At 45.9% G+C, this 19,905-nt stretch overlaps 1 protein-coding gene across 8 annotated transcripts in view; it reads left to right on the top strand.

The window, feature by feature from the left end:
- Positions 1–19,905, top strand: part of ahi1 (Abelson helper integration site 1) — a 375,133-nt gene that overhangs the window by 17,463 nt on the left and 337,765 nt on the right. The window contains exon 5 of one of the 8 annotated variants that reach the window (XM_038799410.1): positions 8,177–8,275. The exons of the other annotated variants lie outside the window; for them this stretch is intronic. The gene's annotated coding sequence lies outside the window, so the exon portion shown is untranslated. The remainder of the gene's footprint in view (positions 1–8,176; positions 8,276–19,905) is intronic. 8 annotated transcript variants of the gene reach the window in all.

Raw genomic sequence — 19,905 nt, 5'->3', positions numbered from 1 at the left:
AGGAGAATAGCCAAAACTGGCATCTAAATCGGAAGCATTGGGACCTCCAAAGCAAAGTTGCAAAGAGCACCAAATTCAGCCTCAAGCCAGCCGCATCACCAACTACAGACTTGACTGTAGATAGACCATATACGCCTTTATTTCTCTGGACTGTAATCTATTGGCGTTCACACATGAACTTCAAGTGTGTGCGCATGTGCACCTGCTGTATATTTTATTTTACTTCTATCAGAAAATCTCACCAATTGGTTCTTTATGATCACAGCGTGTAAACAGTTAAACAATCACTGAATTGGCAGGTATATCCTTTCCAAAACAACCTGTTGCAGTCAGTTGAGGAGAGGGAAGAGTGGAGCCATTCAACCGCTCTGCACCTGATTGTGGCACTTAACCCATTAATTGCTTTCTTGCAGCAGGAAGCAGCATAACTGGTTTCTTTTTCTTTCCTACCATCTCCCCATCCCCACCCCCTTTATTTTGTTGCACATTTAATGAGGTGTTTAAAATTTCTGGTTTTGATGAAGGCTATATTCCTGAAATATTAAACTGATGGATTTTCTGTGCAATTTTTCCTTCTGGAATTTACTGTTTTCTTTAAGAAGCTGAAACTGAAGACGAGACCGGGGGTGGGGCAGATGCGGTGTCCAGGCATGGACCGACATTGTCGCGGCCTACAGGACAGTCATCTTGCGCGCACCACTGAGAAACATGTGGGGCAGGGGCTGCAGTGCAGGCCGGGGCCAATGTGTAGCCTGTTGGGCATGGGGGTATGCACCATTCTTCCCCTGCAGACCATGGACTTTGGAATCCAACCAGGGATGGTGGCCTTTGTTGGCCTCTGGCTGCTGTTGAGTAAAGAGTCAAGAGATCGCCTCCTTTTCCCAAACACCTTTATTTTTCCTTGAACACACTCAGCACCAAACTCTATCATCACATCACATGCCCAAAGGCCACCTGTAGCCTCTTTACATATCAGGGCCAATCATTGTATCAATGAGTATCTAATTGGAATGTTTCTTAACCCATTCCTTAACAGTCTCCCCTTCCTTGGAGAAAAAAACTAATTTGGTGAAAACAAAATTTCAAGAAACTCAAAAACACACACAATTTCCCCCCCCTTTTTTTTTTGAAGGAAAAAAAACAGTAACAGAAACATTAACAACATCCAAAACTTTCTGTGAACTATGAAATGAAAAATCACTTATTGTCACGAGTAGGCTTCAATGAAGTTACTGTGAAAAGCCCCTAGTCGCCACATTCCGACGCCTGTTCGGGGAGGCTGGTACGGGAATTGAACCGTACTGCTGGCCTGCCTTGGCCTGCTTTAAAAAGCCAGTGATTTAGCCGAGTGTGCTAAACCAGCCCCTAGCCCCTCTTTTCTAGCCCCTCTTTTCTTTAAACAGTCGGATAATTGATAGCTACTGTCGACCCATTTAATTTTTGCTATCTCCCCTCTGTCCACCATTTGCTTCAAACTTGCGATGTCTATCCTCCGCCTTTTCTCTTTGACACTTCTTGTAGAATTATAAAACCTCCTGCAAAGAGGCAGCTTTTATATCTATTGATTTGCATTCCCATGTCTTTGTGGGTAATAAAGTCAAGAAGATCTTTAAAATAACCTTTCCTGCCTTCGGTGAATCTACCCTTAAATCCTGATCTTCTAAGTTTTCTTCAAATCCCCTTGCCACAAGCCTGGCCTTTTCCTTATAAGTTCCATCTGAAAGAATGTTTTCCGTGCAAATCCATCTGGGATAGAGCTCTTTGTCCCCTATACGGTACTTCCATGTATACTCCAAATGAAATGAAATGAAAATCACTTATTGTGACGTGTAGGCTTCAAATGAAGTTAATGTGAAAAGCCCCTAGTCACCATATTCTGGCGCCTGTTCGGGGAGGCTGGTACGGGAATTGAACCGGGCTGCTGGCCTGCCGTGGACTGCTTTCTAAGCCAGCGATTTAGCCCTGTGCTAAACCAGCCCCTCATTCACTCCAACTATACTCCAGCAGTTCTTGCTGTTTGGCATCTTTGATAACTTTTTCATCTAATTTATTGGAAGCCACCAAAATCTCACGTGCATGTGGGCTTCTACTCCTAATAGCATTCATAGTCTTACCCATGTTCCAAGAGCTTGACAAACTACATCCCCTATCCCTCCTAGTATCTTGTTCTGTACTGCTACTGTTTGATCTTTCCCTTCTGCTGTGGGATGTCCTTTCAATAGTTCTTTACCTTTTCCTGTGAACCTGTTCACTAGCCGATGTACTATCTGAACTGGCACTGCGTTTCTGTGCCCTCCATTTTTGAACTTCGTGTTCCCAATCCATTGTCTTGACACCCTCCCCTGTACGCTGTACATTCACCAGTGTTTCTCCTTTCCAGTGGCCTTCCATGCTCTACTAATAACAGTTTCGTTTACTAGACCCTTCAGGCAAGTATGTCACTTTTGTACCAACTTTTGGCAGTTGTCCTTTTGGAAAAATGGCCTATTCTAATTCATCAGAAGTGTTGTGTTCCTCTACAGAAACCCTGTCTATATCAGTTAACTGGCCCTCATAGTTCTGAAACACGTGTCTACCAGATGATCCTGGTTCCTCGTCGTGTCTGTCTGCTCTGTCTAAACTTGAAAATTTGTAGTTTGCACCCATTATCCTTGATGAATGTACCCTAACAGTCTGATTGCCATGTTGCAAAATAATTGTTTTGCCATCTATGCCTATGATCTTTCCTGGGCTTTTCCATTCATTAAAATTGTCTCTCTTATAGTATACTATGCCCCCTTGCTTAAAAACGGTATTTGATGGCAGTACATTATACCTTAAAGTTCTGTGAATTCTTTTAGAGACTTTTGCTTCCAAAAAAACTTTTCTACTGCTATGTAATTTAAATGCTCAGCAAAGGCAGAGCTAATTTGTAGTCCTTTCCCAAGCTGAAGACTGGTCATCCAAAATGGATGGAATTTTAGGATTTCTACCAAACACTAATTAATTGATTGGGACTATAGCCCCCAACCAGCTGCGATGGTTTCTTAGCATGTACTGCCTATGCAAAGGCTGAATTTAACTTGCAATTTGGTCTATCTGCCAAAATTTTCCGGAGCATGCCATCTATTACTGCATGATTTCTTTCACACGCACCATTGCTAAATGGGCTTTCCGCAGCTGTATTTATAACTGTGATATTTACATTTTCACACATTTCCCGAAATTCATCATTAGCAAATTCTCCCCGTTGTCTGTAAGGAATTTTGCCGGTGCGCCATTCCTGTCCCTATCCAGTTTTCCACGATCTCATCCAGGATTACTCTCTTCTTTCCTTCGTACAATGGTTGATTGACTAAATCTGGTTGCTAAATCTACAAAATGCAAAATAAATATATTGTTAGCTTTATACCAGATCTTAAGGTCCATGGCCACAATATCGTTAAAATTCCTGTCCAAAGGTAGGGTTACTATCGGTAGTGATGGTGTCCTTCTGTACTTCCTACAAACCTCACAGCGATCACTAACCTGTTGTATCAGCTTAGTATAGTCTTCATCCCTTCCCCCTGCATCCTTTAATGAATGTTTCAGCCTCCGAGGAGATGGATCCGCAAATTGCCGATGCTGTTTTAATACAAGCTTTTTATCAGCTAAAGTCCTATTTCCTGGTACCAATAACACATCCTTAACAACTGCACCTGAAATATTATTTGTCAGTAATGGAATACAATTGTGTCCCGACTGTGTAAATTGTAATTCCGCCGTCTTTCCAAAAACTCTTTGCCTTATCCTGTTCCATATCCAGTTTCATGTGCGCTTTCTTCATCAACGGTCTGCTCAGTAGCAAAGGTATCTTCACTTGATACATCATCCGTGCTAATGAAATGATTCACTCTGGCAATATTGCAAGGGATCACCACTCTTTTCAGCGACTTCAGAGTATTATCATCCCCAAACCTGAAACTTGTGGAACTTCCAAATTCCTTAACCTTGTTACGATTTTCAGCATTCAAAGAGTCCAGGTAACATTTTAACCAGTCAATTCCACACACAGTAGATGTGTAGCCACTGTCCAATACAACACAATTGAAGGATTCGGCAACCAACACCCTCAATACCGGTGTAAAACTGCTTGTTAATAGGACAATGGCTTCTTTTTGGTCACTATCTTTTTCCTCTTCTGACTCTTCCGTGTCATGTGTAGCTTCAAACACTATTATAATGTGTTCGGCAGCTGAAAGCATAATGGTATTGAGAGTCACACCGAAAACATCGATTTATCATTTCTGGGGTTCATTTTTCTATTTCCATTCTCCATGTCCCTCCTCCTATTGTAGGTTTTAAATGGGTTTCTGTCCTCATAATGTCCAGGTCCCAATCTCCTTCCATATTCTCGTAACAATCTGCTCGTAGCTTGTTACGAGTTTATGCTCTATAGGTGACTTAATTGAGGCATACAAGATGATCAGAGGATTAGATAGGGTGGACAGTGAGAGCCTTTTTCCTCGGATGGTGATGTCTAGCATGAGGGGACATAGCTTTAAATTGAGGGGAGATAGATATGGGACAGATGTCAGAGGTAGGTTCTTTACTCAGAGTAGTAAGGGCGTGGAATGCCCTGCCTGCAACAGTAGTGGACTCGCCAACACTAAACGCATTCAGATAGTCATTGGATAGACATATGGACGATAAGGGAATAGTGTAGATGTGCTTTAGAGTGGTTTCACAGGTCGGCGCAACATCGAGGGCCGAAGGGCCTGTACTGCGCTGTTGTGTTCTATGTAGCCGTAGGATCTCACCATCCTGTTAGTAGTGTATCTTCCATAGTCTGCTTTATTGCAGGCTGACCTATTTGTGACATAAGAGCCATAGGAATTGAATGTCTCCCCAGGAACTTCTTTCAGGCCTCGAACATCTGATCGAATAAGGTATCATTATCCGCAAACTTAACTCCTGTCAAAACCAGGAGCCTATCCATATTGGACACTCTAGCACAGTCCAGTAACATTAATGTCAACACAGATTGTGGAAATTCCAGGCGGTGTTTGTGCAGCCTTCTGTATAGTCTGCTAAGTTCCATTATGTAGTGCTCAATAGAGATATACTCGGTTTTTGTGGAATCTATCGCATTCTGACCAGGCTTCATAAGCACTTAACAAGTCATCCTTTTGATAAATCTTATCCATAAAACATAATAGGGTCTCCAGATTTTCTTCTGAGTCTAATTGTTCCAATTCCAGTTCAGAGAACACATTGCTTTGGATTTTACTCATAAGGTAGAGAAAGAGCTATTGCCATACCTTGTTTCCTCTTTCCCAAGGCAGTTACCTTAGTCCACATAACAACTGCACTTCTCCATTGGTCATACAATCCCCTTTCAGAAAATAATGGTGGATAGTCATCTTTATCCAAGATCCAGCCATATTTTCTTTTTTTTCTCACTCACTCCTTGGTTGATGCAGAATTTTTTTTCCCCTGGAAAAGTATCTTTCAACCCTTTACATTTACACAGCAACCATCCTCTGCTACCATTGTTGGCCTCTGGCTGCTGTTGAGTAAAGGCTCAATATCTGCTCCTTTTCCCAAATGCCTTTATTTTTCTTTGAACATACTCAGCACCAAACTCTATCATCACATCACGTGCCCCAAAGGCTACCTGTAGCCTCTTTACATATCAGTGCCAATTATTGGATCAATGAGACATCTAATTGGAATGTTTCATGACCCATTCCTTAAAAGCCTTTATCCTAGTTGCCGCAGTCCTGGTGGATGCACTGAGGCTGTACCAGCAGGAGTGCTTGGGTAAGGAACGTGTCGCAGCAGAGCCTGCCCCAAGGAACAGGAGGCAGCCGGTGAGGATGGAGAGCTGGCCGCCCAACAAGCCGAGGAGAAGGTGGGAAGGAGGCTCTGCCTCGTATGTACTGGCAGCGCCCGCCTTTTGAGGACCTGCCGGAACAGGCCTGCTGGCAAAATCTCCGGCTGAGCAGGGGGACTGTGCGACATATCTGCAGGATCATCGCGCACCTGGAACCGCAGGAGTATGGGAGCGGGTGTCCTCCCAGATGACGGTCTCTCTGAATTTTTAAGCCATGGGGCCCTTCCAGGTCCGAATGGGGACCTGTCTGCGATCTCGTAGACCTTGTTGCACAGGTGCATCCGCACTTTAATGGAGGCCCTGTGTGCCTGCTTGGCAAAATATATCCAATTCAATGTGGAACAAGCCTACCAGGATGCCGGGACAACGGGGTTCGCTGCCATCGCCGGGATGCCCCAGACCAGGAGGTGATCGATGGGATGCATGTCCCCCTACGAGCACAGGCCCATGACACACTGACTTCACAAACCGAAAGGGATTCCACTCGATGAACATGCAGCTGGTGTGTGACCGTGAGCTGCACATCATGCAGGTCTGTGCCTGATACCTGGGCAGTGTGCACGATGCCTTTATCCTGGCACACTCAACAGTTCCTGACATCTTCAAGGTGCCCCCCAGGTGAGGGGCTGCCTCTTGGGCGACAGGGGTTACCCGCTACAGTCGTGGCTGATGATGCCTAATTGGAGGCCACAGATCGACGTGAGAACCGTTACAATGACACCCATGCCACTACCAGGGGCGTGATCGAGCCATGCTTTGGCATCCTGAAGATGTGGGGAATTGTATAACACAATAGACACCCTTGTGCACAGCCAGTATGTTGCCTCTCTTACTTTCTTCTGCAATGTGGGTCGGCTCCGAACCTTTGGCCCATCTCTCCAGGCATTCACCCCCTCCCTGGGCACACCGCACGCAGGTGATGTGTGAGTGAGCACTCAGCCTAGGGGTCAGACTACAAATTCCCCATTAGCAATAGCCTTCAGCTGCATGGCCAGAGGCCTCGGCGGTCGGTGGGGCAGATGGGCAGGGACAAGGGTTGCCCCCAGAATGGATACATATGATCCAGGGGTTGGCATGGTGGTGGGCCACCCCTGCGGAGGGTCCCCCACAACCAGCCGAGGGTCCGCCACCCCCCGCCAAGTATTGGGGTGGCAGGCCCAGTGCCCCAGGGCTCTTTGCCTGTGAGCAAAGATGGCAACGCACCCGCACGCTTCCGCAGAAGCCCTTTCGACAAGTTCATGTGTTTGATAAGGATTACTAATCGGCACCAGAGTGACCACTTGCTGGGGAGACGGATGAATGACAGGAGGCCGTTGGATATGGGGTAGCTCCCCTTAATTGTATGTAAATAGGGATTAAGTGGCAATAATTGGTTTCTTGCCATGCTACGGTGAGATCTCGATTTCGCCTACAGGAGTGGGCCGGTTGAATCACAAGCTATTTGGTGCCTGGCGTGGTTCTAATTTCTGGCATCTCCAGGTATTCGCCAGCCTCAATTCGCTTGAGCGAGGGTGCAACAAGGTTGGAGGATCACAGCCAACAGATCTGTCAAGAGGAGATGTAAATGACAATTGTAAAGAGCTGCCAACTGAAAGGAAAAAGAGAGCTAAGAATGGGGGACATAAAACCAGCCAAGAAAAATAAAATATACTAGGTCTACAATAGTTGAACTTAGTGTTGATTCTAAAAGGGCACAAAAAGGTCAAGAACAAGGTGAAGAATTAAAATGACGACTGGAAGCTCTGGACCATATTTACATATCGAATGGAGGGGCTCGCAAAGCGGTCATCCAGTCTGCATTTGGTGTTCCTAATTTAGAGCTGACCACATTGTGAGCAACAAATGCAGTGTGCTAATTTGAAAGAGGCAGAAGTAAATTGCTGCATCACCTTGAAGATGGGGTGGCACAGTGGTTAGCACTACTGCCTCACAGCTTCAGGCACCCTGGTTCAATTCTGGCCTCGGGTGACTGTCAGTGTGGTGTATGCAAGTTCTCCCTGTGTCTGCGTGGGTTTCCTCCGGGTGCTCTAGTTTCCTCCCACAGTCCAAAGATGTGCAGGTTAGGTGGATTGGCCATGCTAAAATTGCTCCTTAGTGTCCAAAAGATGTGCGGGTTGGGTGGGTTTACGGGCATGGGACCAGTGTTGGCTTAGGTAGAGGGGCTCTTTCAGTGGGTCGGTACAGATTCGATGGGCCAAATTGCCTCCTGTACTGTAGGGATTCTATGATTTTATATGTATGGTAACTTGACCGCCAAAAGGTAGTTGAAATGGGTTGTAAAAGTTAATCTTAGTTTTAAACTTGGTTATTTTTATATATTAGATTATGGACTCTAAAACTGGAGCAACTAGCGAAACATCGAAATAATAGAACGGAATAGAATCAGAACTAACAACAGTTAAATACTGTTACTATATACAGGTAACAACAACTAATTATGTCACAGCACTTAGTGATGACATCAGCAATGGATTTAAATAAGATGCATAATAATAACACTCTGAAACACTTCCCCGCATAAATTTCAACCCACTTAAAGTCAGAAATGCAGTGAAACTAATGCCTTAATTATATGTCAGTCTTTTGGGTGCTTTGCGACTACTTCGCAGTACCACTGGTGACTCTGTCAACTCTGATGTTGTTTGACTTGGTTCAGCTGAACCTGTGGGTGCAGGAGTAGGTTGAGTATCTGTACATGAGTGTCCCTCTCCTAAAGTAGAGTCCACTGGAAGTCCTGGTACAACAGGGGCCACTTTATGTTGAATTTCCACAGCAGCATTTCCTTCTGTTATGTTATCTGGAACTTTTGCTGTCTCTGAGTCATGGTGCAGACGGATATGATCTCGGTGCCCGCGAACAACTCTTCCATTGTTCAACTTCACTGCCAATGACCACTTCAGTTAAGAATAACTTCAGGTAGCCAACGCTGGTTACTGCCAAAATTTCTAATATCACAATCATTCGGGTTAAAGCATCTCTCCTCAGCATGATAATCAGGGCTCTCCTTCCGCTTTCCTCACCTCCTTCCCACTTAAGCTTTGACATCTGGATGTAGCAGATCCAGGTGAGATTTCAGTCTCCTACCCATCAGTAATTCAGCTAGTTAGAGCCCCGTAGTTGTTTGGTGAAATACGATACTGAAATAAGAACCTCGAGAGCTTGGTACCGAAAGTATCACCTATCATCCTCTTCAATCCGTCCTTCAATGTCTGAACAGCTCGCTCTGCAAAACCATTTGAAGCTGGATGAAAAGGCGAGGTATGCACACGGCGTATTCCACTCCTTTGCACAACATCTTGGAACAACTCGCTCGGAACTGTTGTACCATAATCAGAAACGAGAGATCCAATAACCCACGAGTTGCAAACACTTAGTTTGGTTTCTCTATGGTACTGGGAGCTGTAATGTTGCTTACGAAGTATACTTGTAACCACTTAGGATGTGTATCCATGATGACAAGAAACATGTGACCACAAAAGGACCTGCAAAATCCACATTAATTCTCAACCAAGGATCATCAGGCCTCTCCCAAGAATATAATGGTGTTAGTGGTGCCATGCACTGGTTAGATTGACATGCAAAGCAGGATTTCACTTGTTCTCCAAATCCTGGGCCATATTAGACCACCAAACATACAACCGCTGCCTCAGGAAGGAAGATAGCATTTTCAACGAATCCTCCCACACAGGCATTGCCTTCTTCCCGACCATTCCATCAGGCACAAGGTACAGAAGTCTGAAGACCCGCATATCCAGACATAGGAACAGCTTCTTCCCCACAGCTACTAGACTCCTCAACGACTCTGCCTTGGATTGATCTGTTCCCTGTAAGAACAACGTTCTATGCTGCTCTTGCACAAGTATTTGCTTTGTTTGGCCCCTTGTTCCGCATTGTAACAAATCACTGTTTGTCGATGTACAATTTGTCAATGTTTTCTGTCGATTATCTTTTTTTTGTCTATGTGCGTACTGTGTACGTTCCCTTGGCTGCAGAAAAATAATTTTTACTGTACTTCGGTACATATGACAAAGTCAAATCAAATCAAATTTTCTTTCGAGAGGCACTTGGATGAGCCTCATGAATTTCATCCATTGCTTGCGAATGACCAGGTAGTGAAATGACCATTCTCTATCCCAGTATGCAACCATCCTGCACACTTAACTCGTTTTTGTGCCTCATGTAAGGTTTCACTCCATCATCGTCTATGATAGATGGCCCTACTTGCATCAGAAATCTTTTAACTTGTGACAGAATAGGATCCCTTTCCGACCACTGCTTAATTTATTTAGCACTCACTGGAGATTGGGAAAGTCTCTAGTAAGAAAATCATTTTGGGAGGACACAATGCCTGGGTTGGAAAATCGGCAAAGGGAGACAATTTAACACGTCCACATTAGCATTGTCCTTCTCTGCCCTGTGCTGATACATTGATAATTGTAAATGCCCAGCGCTGTATTCTTGCTGAGGCCATGGGAAGGATACATTAAGACATGTTGAAAAGGCTCACCAATGGCTTGTGGTCAGTACATATGGTGAACGAACGATAATTGAGGTACTGAGGGAATCTTTTTACTGCAAAAATTATAGCTAGATCTTCTTTTCCAACTGTGAATATCCTTTTTCAACCTTTTTCAGCGTTCTAGAGGCAAAACCAATGGGTTTTTCAGACACATCCTTCATTACATTAAAAAGTACCCATGCCCTACACCATAGGGTGATGCATCACATGACAGAATAAGTTCCCTGTCGAAATCAAAATGGATAAGCAGATTTTTCAATTGCAGCAGCGCTTTCACATCTTTGAAAGCCCCCTTCTGTGCAGACTCCCACTTCCATTTTGTTTCTTTGTGCAGCCAACACTAGACAGGCCTGGAAAAATCTTTCCATAATAGTTTATCAAACCTACAAATGTCCTGATCTCAGCCACATTCCTGGGCTCCAGAGCTTCCTTCATCGCTTGAACATTGCTTTCTAAAAGAGATAATTTTGAGCAGCCATTCTGTAGCCTGGAAACTCCACATTTGGTGCCTGAAAAGTGCACTTGCTCTGCTTCAGATGCAGTCCTGCCTTGGAAAACCTTTTTAAAACTCGATCCAGGCTGCTGAAGCGCTCCTCTCAGTCTTAACAGTTTTTAAAATGCCATCAGGTAGATTGCAACTTGAGGAATGCCTTGTAACAGGTTGTTCACCGTCCTTTGGAAGATCACTGGACTTGAGGATATGCCAAAAACCAAACAATTATAATTGAATAATCCTGTGTGTATTGATGGTCTTCCTCAGTAAGAGTTGTTGATACTTGTTGATTTTTTACCTGTAGAAATGGGTAAGCATTCAACTTGGAAACCTGATTAATGGTAAGTTTGTAATCCCCATATATATGCACAATACCATCGCTTTTAAGAACAGGAACAATTGGAGCTGCCGAATGTGAAAACTGAATGGGCTCAATGATTCCGTGCCTTTGCAGCCACTACAACTTGTCTTCCACTTTGCTTTTCACAGTGCAGGGCACTGTCCTCAGTTTGAAAAAGCAAGTAGTAGCCTGAGGATCGACAAAAAATTGAACGGTAGAGCTACGCAACGTTCCCAGCTTGTCTTTGAAAGCCTCATGATATTTCTGAATTACATAGTCTGTCACTGTTGTGTGCTTTACCTCACCCCAGGTGAACTGAATTTTCCAGAGCCAATCACGCCCTGATAGACTAGGCCATGCCCTTTTACTACCAGGAGCCGTGCTCTTGCTTCTTGGCTGTTATATTCCATGCAATGGTATAGACTTGCCAATGTATGTCCTAAGGTTGATTCCTGCCTCAGTGAGGCCTGCTTAGAGCCTCAAAGCTTCATGAAGGTATCCCCATTGATTAAAAAAAAAGTATTTTTATTAAAAACATGTATCAAAACAGATTACGGCAAATAAACACCCTGGGAGACATACTTCCCAGCAATCACTATACAGTCTGTACAGATTTTTTCCCCTTTCTCTCCCCCCCCCCCCCCCCCACACACACACACACATGCGAGAAACAGATCCTCAAACACGTTCACAAACATCCCCAACCTTTTCTCAAACCCCCCTGCAGAGCCGTCGGAACTCATACTTTATCTTCTCCAACCGCAGGAAGTCGTACAGGTCACCCAACCAAGCCACTAGCCCCCGTGGCGATGCTGACCGCCACTCCATTATACAATCAGAGAGGCGAAGGACACTGCATCGGCCTTCCTTTTCTCCATGAGCTCCGGTTTCTCTGAAACCCAAGCATGGCCACCAAAAGATCCGGATCCACCTCCTCCTCCACTATCCTGGCTAAGACCGTGAACACTCCCGCCCAGAATCTTCCCAATTTTTCACAAGCCCAAAACATGTGCACGTGATTAGCTGGCCCCTGCCCACACCTTTCACACTCATCTGCTACCCCCTGAAAGAACCCGCTTATTTTCTCCTGAGTCATATGCACCCTGTGCATCACCTTAAACTGTAACAGGCTCATTCTTGTACAGGGGGAGGTCCCGTTTACCCGACGCAATACCTCACTCCATACTCCCGAATTGACCTCCCCTCTCAACTCTGCTTCCCATTTCTCCTTGATCTTCACCACCGGCTCGCCTCCCTTGTATATATCCCCAATTCTTCCATCTCCTTCCGGACGCAGCAGTCGCTGCAGCAGAGTGTGTCCGGGCATCCTAGGAAACCCCCTCCAGACCTTTTTGCGCAAAGTCCCTAACCTGCAGATACCTGAACTCACTCCCCCTCAGCAGCTCTACCCTCTCCCTTAGCTCCTCCAGACTAGCGAATCCTTCCTCCAAATACAGGTTCTTCACCTTGACCAGCCCCACTTCCCTCCACCTTCTTTATTCCCTCCTCCCCCACCCGCGCGGCTCAAACTCATGATTCTCACACAGCGGCGTTAACACCGACATCCCTTCCACCCTAAAATGCCTCCCCAACTGATTCTATATCTTCACCGTGGACTGCACCACTGGGCTCCCTTATTACCCACTCTGAGCCATTGGCCATGCTGCCATCACATAGCCCTTAAACTAGACCCCTTACAACATTCCTCCTCCAGCCTAACCCACTCTACCCCTTCTCCTGCCCACCACCGCCACATCTTATCCACATTTGCCGCCCACTAATAATGAAGCAAGTTTGGCATTGCCAAACCCCCCTGCTGCCTCTGCTTCTGTAGCAGAGTCCTCCCCACCCTCGGCACCTTCCCTGCCCATACAAAGTTTGAAATGATTGTGTTCAATTTCCGAAAAAAGGCCTTTGGTATAAAAATCGGGAGAGCTTGAAAGATAAACAAGAACCTCGGCAGAATATTCATTTTCTCCACTTGGACCCACTAACGTCAAGTGCAGTGTATCCCACCTCTTAAGATCTTCCCTTGCCTCCTCCATCAGCTTTGTTATGGGGCCCTGTCCATTCCCTCACTACCTGAATCCCCAAATACCTAAACCTATCCCTTGCTACCGTAAATGGCATCCCCCCTCTAAATTAGCCCGCTGTCCCAGCTCATTCACTTGGAAAACCTCGCTTTTCCCTACATTTAGTTTGTACCCCGAGAACCCCCCAAACGCCAGCAGGCCCATAATCCTTCCCATACTCTCCAATGGATCCGAAACATACAGCAAGAGGTCATCGGCATAGAGCGTCACCAGATGCTCCCTCTGTCCCCTCATAATCCCCAACCACTCCGCCGACCACCTAAGAGCCATCGCCAACGGCTCTATGGCCAGCGCAAACGGCGACAGTGAGACACCCCTGCCTCTTAGCCCTGTGTAAGTCAAAGCTTCGTGAACTCGTATCATTAGTTCTCGCAGTTGCCCTTGGTGCCACATACAGCAACCATGCCCATGCCACAAATCCCGGCCCAAAGTGAAACCTTCCCAAAGCTGTGAACAAGTATCGCCACTCCACCCAATCAAATGCCTTCTCTGCGTCCATGGACACCACCACCTCCGGTACCAGAGCCCCTGACGGATTCATCATCTCATTCAACAGCCGTCTTATATTACTCGCGAGTGCCTGCCCTTCACGAAGCCTGTTTGATCTTCTGCAACCACCCCGGGACACAATCCTCCATCTTCCACGCCAACAACTCGGCTAATACTTTCACATCCATGTTCAATAGTGATACGACCCACATTCCACCGGGTCCTTCCCCTTTTTTGGGATTAGTGTGATTACTGTCTGCGTCATCGTCTCCGGCAACTCCCCCTTCTCCAGTGATTCATTAGACGTCCCCAACAGACGTGGTGCCAGGTCTGTTGCACATTCCTTATTAAATTCCGCCGGGTACCCATCCGGCCCAAGGGCCTTCCGCAACTTCATACCCCTGATACTATCCAGCACCTCCCTCAGTCCCAGGGGGTCTTCCAATGCCTGCCTCTTTGCTTCCTCCACCTGGGGAAATTCCACCTTGTCCATAAACCGCCCCATGTCCCCCTCCTCTTCCCACAGGTCCACCTTGTAAAGTTTCTGGTAGTACTCCCTAAATGCCTAGTACTCCCTAAACGGGGCTGGTTTAGCTCAATGGGGCTGGTTTAGCTCACTCAGCTAAATCGCTGGCGTTTAAAGCAGACCAAGCAGGCCAGCAGCACGGTTCGATTCCCGTACCAGCCTCCCCGAACAGGCGCCGGAATGTGGCGTAACTTCATTGTAGCCTACTCGTGACAATAAGCGATTTTCATTTTCATTTCATTTCATTTCATTTCATTATACTCCCTGGCTCCAACACCACATCCCCAGCCCCAGTCAGTATCTTCAATATTTCCCTGGGTATAACCTGCCTCTGCAGCTAGTGCACCAGCATGCGGTTTGCCTCCTCCCCATACTCGTATTGCACTTTTCTTGCCCTACGCAGTTGCCCTACCACCTTCCCTGTTGTCAGCCTGTCAACTGTCCCTGCAACCTTTTCTTTTTCTCCAATCCCTCCGTGGTGAGCACCCTCAAATATACCCTGTCCACCTCCATTATCTCACTCGTGTTCCTCCCTCCTTTCCCTATCCGCATGAGCCTTAAACAAAATCATTTCCCCCGCACCACTGCTTTCAGTGCTTCCCACAAAATGGCCGCCGACACCTCCCCATACTCCTTAATCACCGCCCGCACCTTATCACAAAAACCTCCATCCACCAACAACCCCAAGTCAAACCTCCATCCCTGTCTCTGCTCTCGTCCCGATCTAAACCGAATCTCCAGCCAGTGGGGCGCGCATGGTCCGAGAAAGCTATCCCCGCACACTCTACCCTCTCCACCCCAACCAAAATCTCCTGACTCACTACAAAGTAATCAATCCTTGAATACACCTTATAGACGTGTGAAAAGAAGGAACACTCCCTTCCCCTAGGTTCTGAAAGCGCATGGATCCACCATACCCATCCTCTCCATAACCTCCCCCCACCTCCCTTGCCATTCATATCCTACCCATTTACCTGGGGCTCGACCTATCCATCCTCTGCTCTAGGGCACAGTTAAAATCTCCTCAGGTATCCCCATTGATGACCAATGCACCTCCATCTTGATTTTCTGTCCATCAACCTCCTCTGTAGCATAAATAGGCTCTGCACTCCCGTCATTCATATTAAACATGTTGTAGTGCTCCTCTGCCTGGTATGAGCTTTCCAAGTGATGCACAGTCCACTGAGGCTTCCTTGCATTTGAAGTTGCCTGCTCAGCCTTCAACTTTCTCTTCACACCCTGGCACTTCTTCGCTAAATGTAATTTCTTGTTGCATTGGTGACAAACAGTGTCCATAAACTGAAAACGATTCGCAGTGTGACCTTTCACACCTAAAACACTTGACTGTTTTCACCTTTTTACTTGCAGCACCTTTTTCTATTTGATGCAGTGCACCTGCCTGCGTACCACCATTGGCCGCCTGAATATATTTAGCATTATTGGCAGCCGCTTCCATGCCCTGATAAATATCTAGAGCCTTCTTAAAAGTAATTGTGGCTTCTTCCAACAAATATTGCTGAATGCTATCCTTGTTAATGCCACAAACTAGTCTGTCCCAAAGCATGTCTTCCAAAACTGCCCCAAGCTCTCAATGTTTATGGAGCTGGCACGATTCAAAACAAAGTTAGCTACAGACTATCCCGTCATCCGAAAATGACTACAGAATTTGAAACGTTGTACAATTACTGAGGGTTTAGGATTATGGTGATTCCGAATGAGTGTAACTAAGTCTGCAAATGAAATTCCCTCTGGTAGCTAAATCTCTCACTAGCTTGTAAGTCTTTGCCCCAAACACACACTCGGGAGAATTGAGCACTTTCTAGACTTTTCTGCAATTCCATTTGCCAAGAAAAAATGTTCCAACTTTCAACAATCAGTCTTGATGGACCCAAACATAGCCATGGTGTTGCTAACTTGTCTTCCATCAGAAACTTTGGCAAAACTTCATTTTGAACATGCTGAAACTTGAACTTTTTTATTCTCATTGTCAAAAATATGTGACAACGTGACCACAAAAAAATAGTCAAAATGCGTTGTGAAAATTAATCTTTAATATCCAAAAATAACAAAAGTTTAAAATACAATATGGACTCAAAAGAAGGAGCATCGAGCTAAACATCAAAATAGCAGTAACGGAAAAGAATCAGAACCAACGGCAGCTAAATATGAATATACACGGTAACAACAACTAATGATGTTTATCAAAAGACAAGAAACAAAAGATAGAAACATAGAAAATAGAGAACAGAAGTACGCCATTTGGACCTTCAAGCCTGCTCTGCCATTCATTATGATCATGGCTGATCATCTAACTCAGTAACTTGTTCCCGCTTTCCCCCTCCTAGAACATAGAACATAGAACACTACAGCGCAGTACGCGCCCTTCGGCCCTCGATGTTGCGCCGACCTGTGAAACCATCTGAAGCCTATCTGACCTACACTATTCCATTTTCATCCATATGTCTATCCAGTGACCACTTAAATGCCCTTAAAGTTGGCGAGTCTACTACTGTTGCAGGCAGGGCGTTCCACACCCCTACTACTCTCTGAGTAAAGAAACTGCCTCTGATATCTGTCCTATATCTATCACCCCTCAATTTAAAGCTATGTCCCCTCGTGTTGGTTATCACCATCTGAGGAAAAAAACTCTCCCTGTCCACCCTATCTAAATCTCTGACTATCTTATATGTCTCCGTTTTGGATACTTGTGGGGGGGACGACTTACCAGGGGTAAGCCATGGGGTACGGGCCTCTGGCACGGAGTCTGTCCCTGTTGCTCAGAAGGGAAGGGGGGAAAGGAGTAGAACATTAGTAATTGGGGACTCAATAGTCAGGGGCACAGATAGGAGATTTTGTGGGAGCGAGAGAGACTCACGTTTGGTATGTTGCCTCCCAGGTGCAAGGGTAAGTGATGTCTCGGATCGTGTTTTCCGGGTCCTTAAGGGGGAGGGGGAGCAGCCCCAAGTCGTAGTCCATATTGGCACTAACGACATAGGTAGGAAAGGGGACAAGGATGTCAGGCAGGCCTTTAGGGAGCTAGGATGGAAGCTCAGAGCGAGAACAAACAGAATTGTTATCTCTGGGTTGTTGCCCGTGCCACGTGATAGTGAGATAAGGAATAGGGAGAGAGAGCAATTAAACACGTGGCTACAGGGATGGTGCAGGCGGGAGGGATTCAGATTTCTGGATAACTGGGGCTCTTTCTGGGGAAGGTGGGACCTGTATAGACAGGATGGTCTACATCTGAACCTGAGGGGTACCAATATCCTGGGGGGGAGATTTGTTAGTGCTCTTTGGGGGGGTTTAAACTAATTCAGCAGGGGCATGGGAACCTGGATTGTAGTTTTGGGGTACGGGAGATTGAGAGTATAGAGGTCAGGAGCACAGATTTGACTTCGCAGGAGGGTGCCAGTGTTCAGGTAGGTGGTTTGAAGTGTGTCTACTTCAATGCCAGGAGTATACGAAATAAGGTAGGGGAACTGGCAGCATGGGTTGGTACCTGGGACTTCGATGTTGTGGCCATTTCAGAGACATGGATAGAGCAGGGACAGGAATGGTTGTTGCAGGTTCCGGGGTTTAGGTGTTTTAGTAAGCTCAGAGAAGGGGGCAAAAGAGGGGGAGGTGTGGCACTGCTAGTCAAGGACAGTATTACGGTGGCGGAAAGGATGCTAGATGGGGACTCTTCTTCTGAGGTAGTATGGGCTGAGGTTAGAAACAGGAAAGGAGAGGTCACTCCTGTTGGGAGTTTTCTATAGGCCACCTAATAGTTCTAGGGATGTAGAGGAAAGGATGGCGAAGATGATTCTGGAAAAGAGCGAAAGTAACAGGGTAGTTGTTATGGGAGACTTTAACTTTCCAAATATTGACTGGAAAAGATATAGTTCGAGTACATTAGATGGGTCATTCTTTGTACAATGTGTGCAGGAGGGTTTCCTGACACAATATGTTGACAGGCCAACAAGAGGCGAGGCCACATTGGATTTGGTTTTGGGTAATGAACCAGGCCAGGTGTTAGATCTGGAGGTAGGTGAGCACTTTGGAAACAGTGACCACAATTCGGTGGCCTTTACGTTAGTGATGGAAAGGGATAAGTATACCTCACAGGGCAAGAGTTATAGCTGGGGGAAGGGCAATTATGATGCCATTAGACATGACTTAGGATGTGTTGGTTGGAGAAGTAGGCTGCAAGGGTTGGGCACACTGGATATGTGGAGCTTGTTCAAGGAACAGCTATTGCATGTTCTTGATAAGTACGTACCAGTCAGGCAGGGAGGAAGGGGTCGAGCGAGGGAACCGTGGTTTACCAAAGAAGTGGAATCTCTTGTTAAGAGGAAGAAGGAGGCCTATGTGAAGATGAGGCGTGAAGTTTCAGTTGGGGCGCTTGATAGTTACAAGGAAGCGAGGAAGGATCTAAAGAGAGAGCTGAGATGAGCAAGGAGGGGACATGAGAAGTCTTTGGCAGGTAGGATCAAGGAAAACCCAAAAGCTTTCTATAGGTATGTCAGGAATAAAAGAATGACTAGGGTAAGAGTAGGGCCAGTCAAGGACAGTGGTGGGAAGTTGTGTGTGGAGGCTGAGGAGATAAGCGAGATACTAAATGAATACTTTTCGTCAGTATTCACTCAAGAAAAAGATAATATTGTGGAGGAGAATGCTGAGACCCAGGCTGTAGGAATAGATGGCATTGAGGTGCGTAGGGAAGAAGTGTTGGCAATTCTGGACAAGGTGAAAATAGATAAGTCCCCGGGGCCGGATGGGATTTATCCTAGGATTCTCTGGGAAGCCAGGGAAGAGATTGCTGAGCCTTTGGCTTTGATTTTTAGGTCATCATTGGCTACAGGAATAGTGCCAGAGGACTGGAGGATAGCAAATGTGGTCCCTTTGTTCAAGAAGGGGAGTAGAGATAACCCCGGTAACTATAGGCCGGTGAGCCTAACGTCTGTGGTGGGTAAAGTCTTGGAGAGGATTATAAAAGATACGATTTATAATCATCTAGATAGGAATAATATGATTAGGGACAGTCAGCATGGTTTTGTGAAGGGTAGGTCATGCCTCACAAACCTTATCGAGTTCTTTGAGAAGGTGACTGAACAGGTAGACGAGGGTAGAGCAGTTGATGTGGTGTATATGGATTTCAGTAAAGCGTTTGATAAGGTTCCCCACGGTCGGCTATTGCAGAAAATACGGAGGCTGGGGATTGAGGGTGATTTAGAGATGTGGATCAGAAATTGGCTAGTTGAAAGAAGACAGAGAGTGGTAGTTGATGGGAAATGTTCAGAATGGAGTTCAGTTACGAGTGGCGTACCACAAGGATCTGTTCTGGGGCCGTTGCTGTTTGTCATTTTTATAAATGACCTAGAGGAGGGCGCAGAAGGATGGGTGAGTAAATTTGCAGACGACACTAAAGTCGGTGGAGTTGTAGACAGTGCGGAAGGATGTTGCAGGTTACAGAGGGACATAGATAAGCTGCAGAGCTGGGCTGAGAGGTGGCAAATGGAGTTTAATGTGGAGAAGTGTGAGGTGATTCACTTTGGAAAGAATAACAGAAATGCGGAATATTTGGCTAATGGTAAAATTCTTGGTAGTGTGGA

The sequence above is a fragment of the Scyliorhinus canicula genome, chromosome 6, assembly GCF_902713615.1.
Source record: "Scyliorhinus canicula chromosome 6, sScyCan1.1, whole genome shotgun sequence".
Lineage (NCBI taxonomy): Eukaryota > Metazoa > Chordata > Chondrichthyes > Carcharhiniformes > Scyliorhinidae > Scyliorhinus > Scyliorhinus canicula.
Note: the sequence above shows the minus strand (reverse complement) of the source record. Positions and strands in the feature narration are given on the sequence as shown.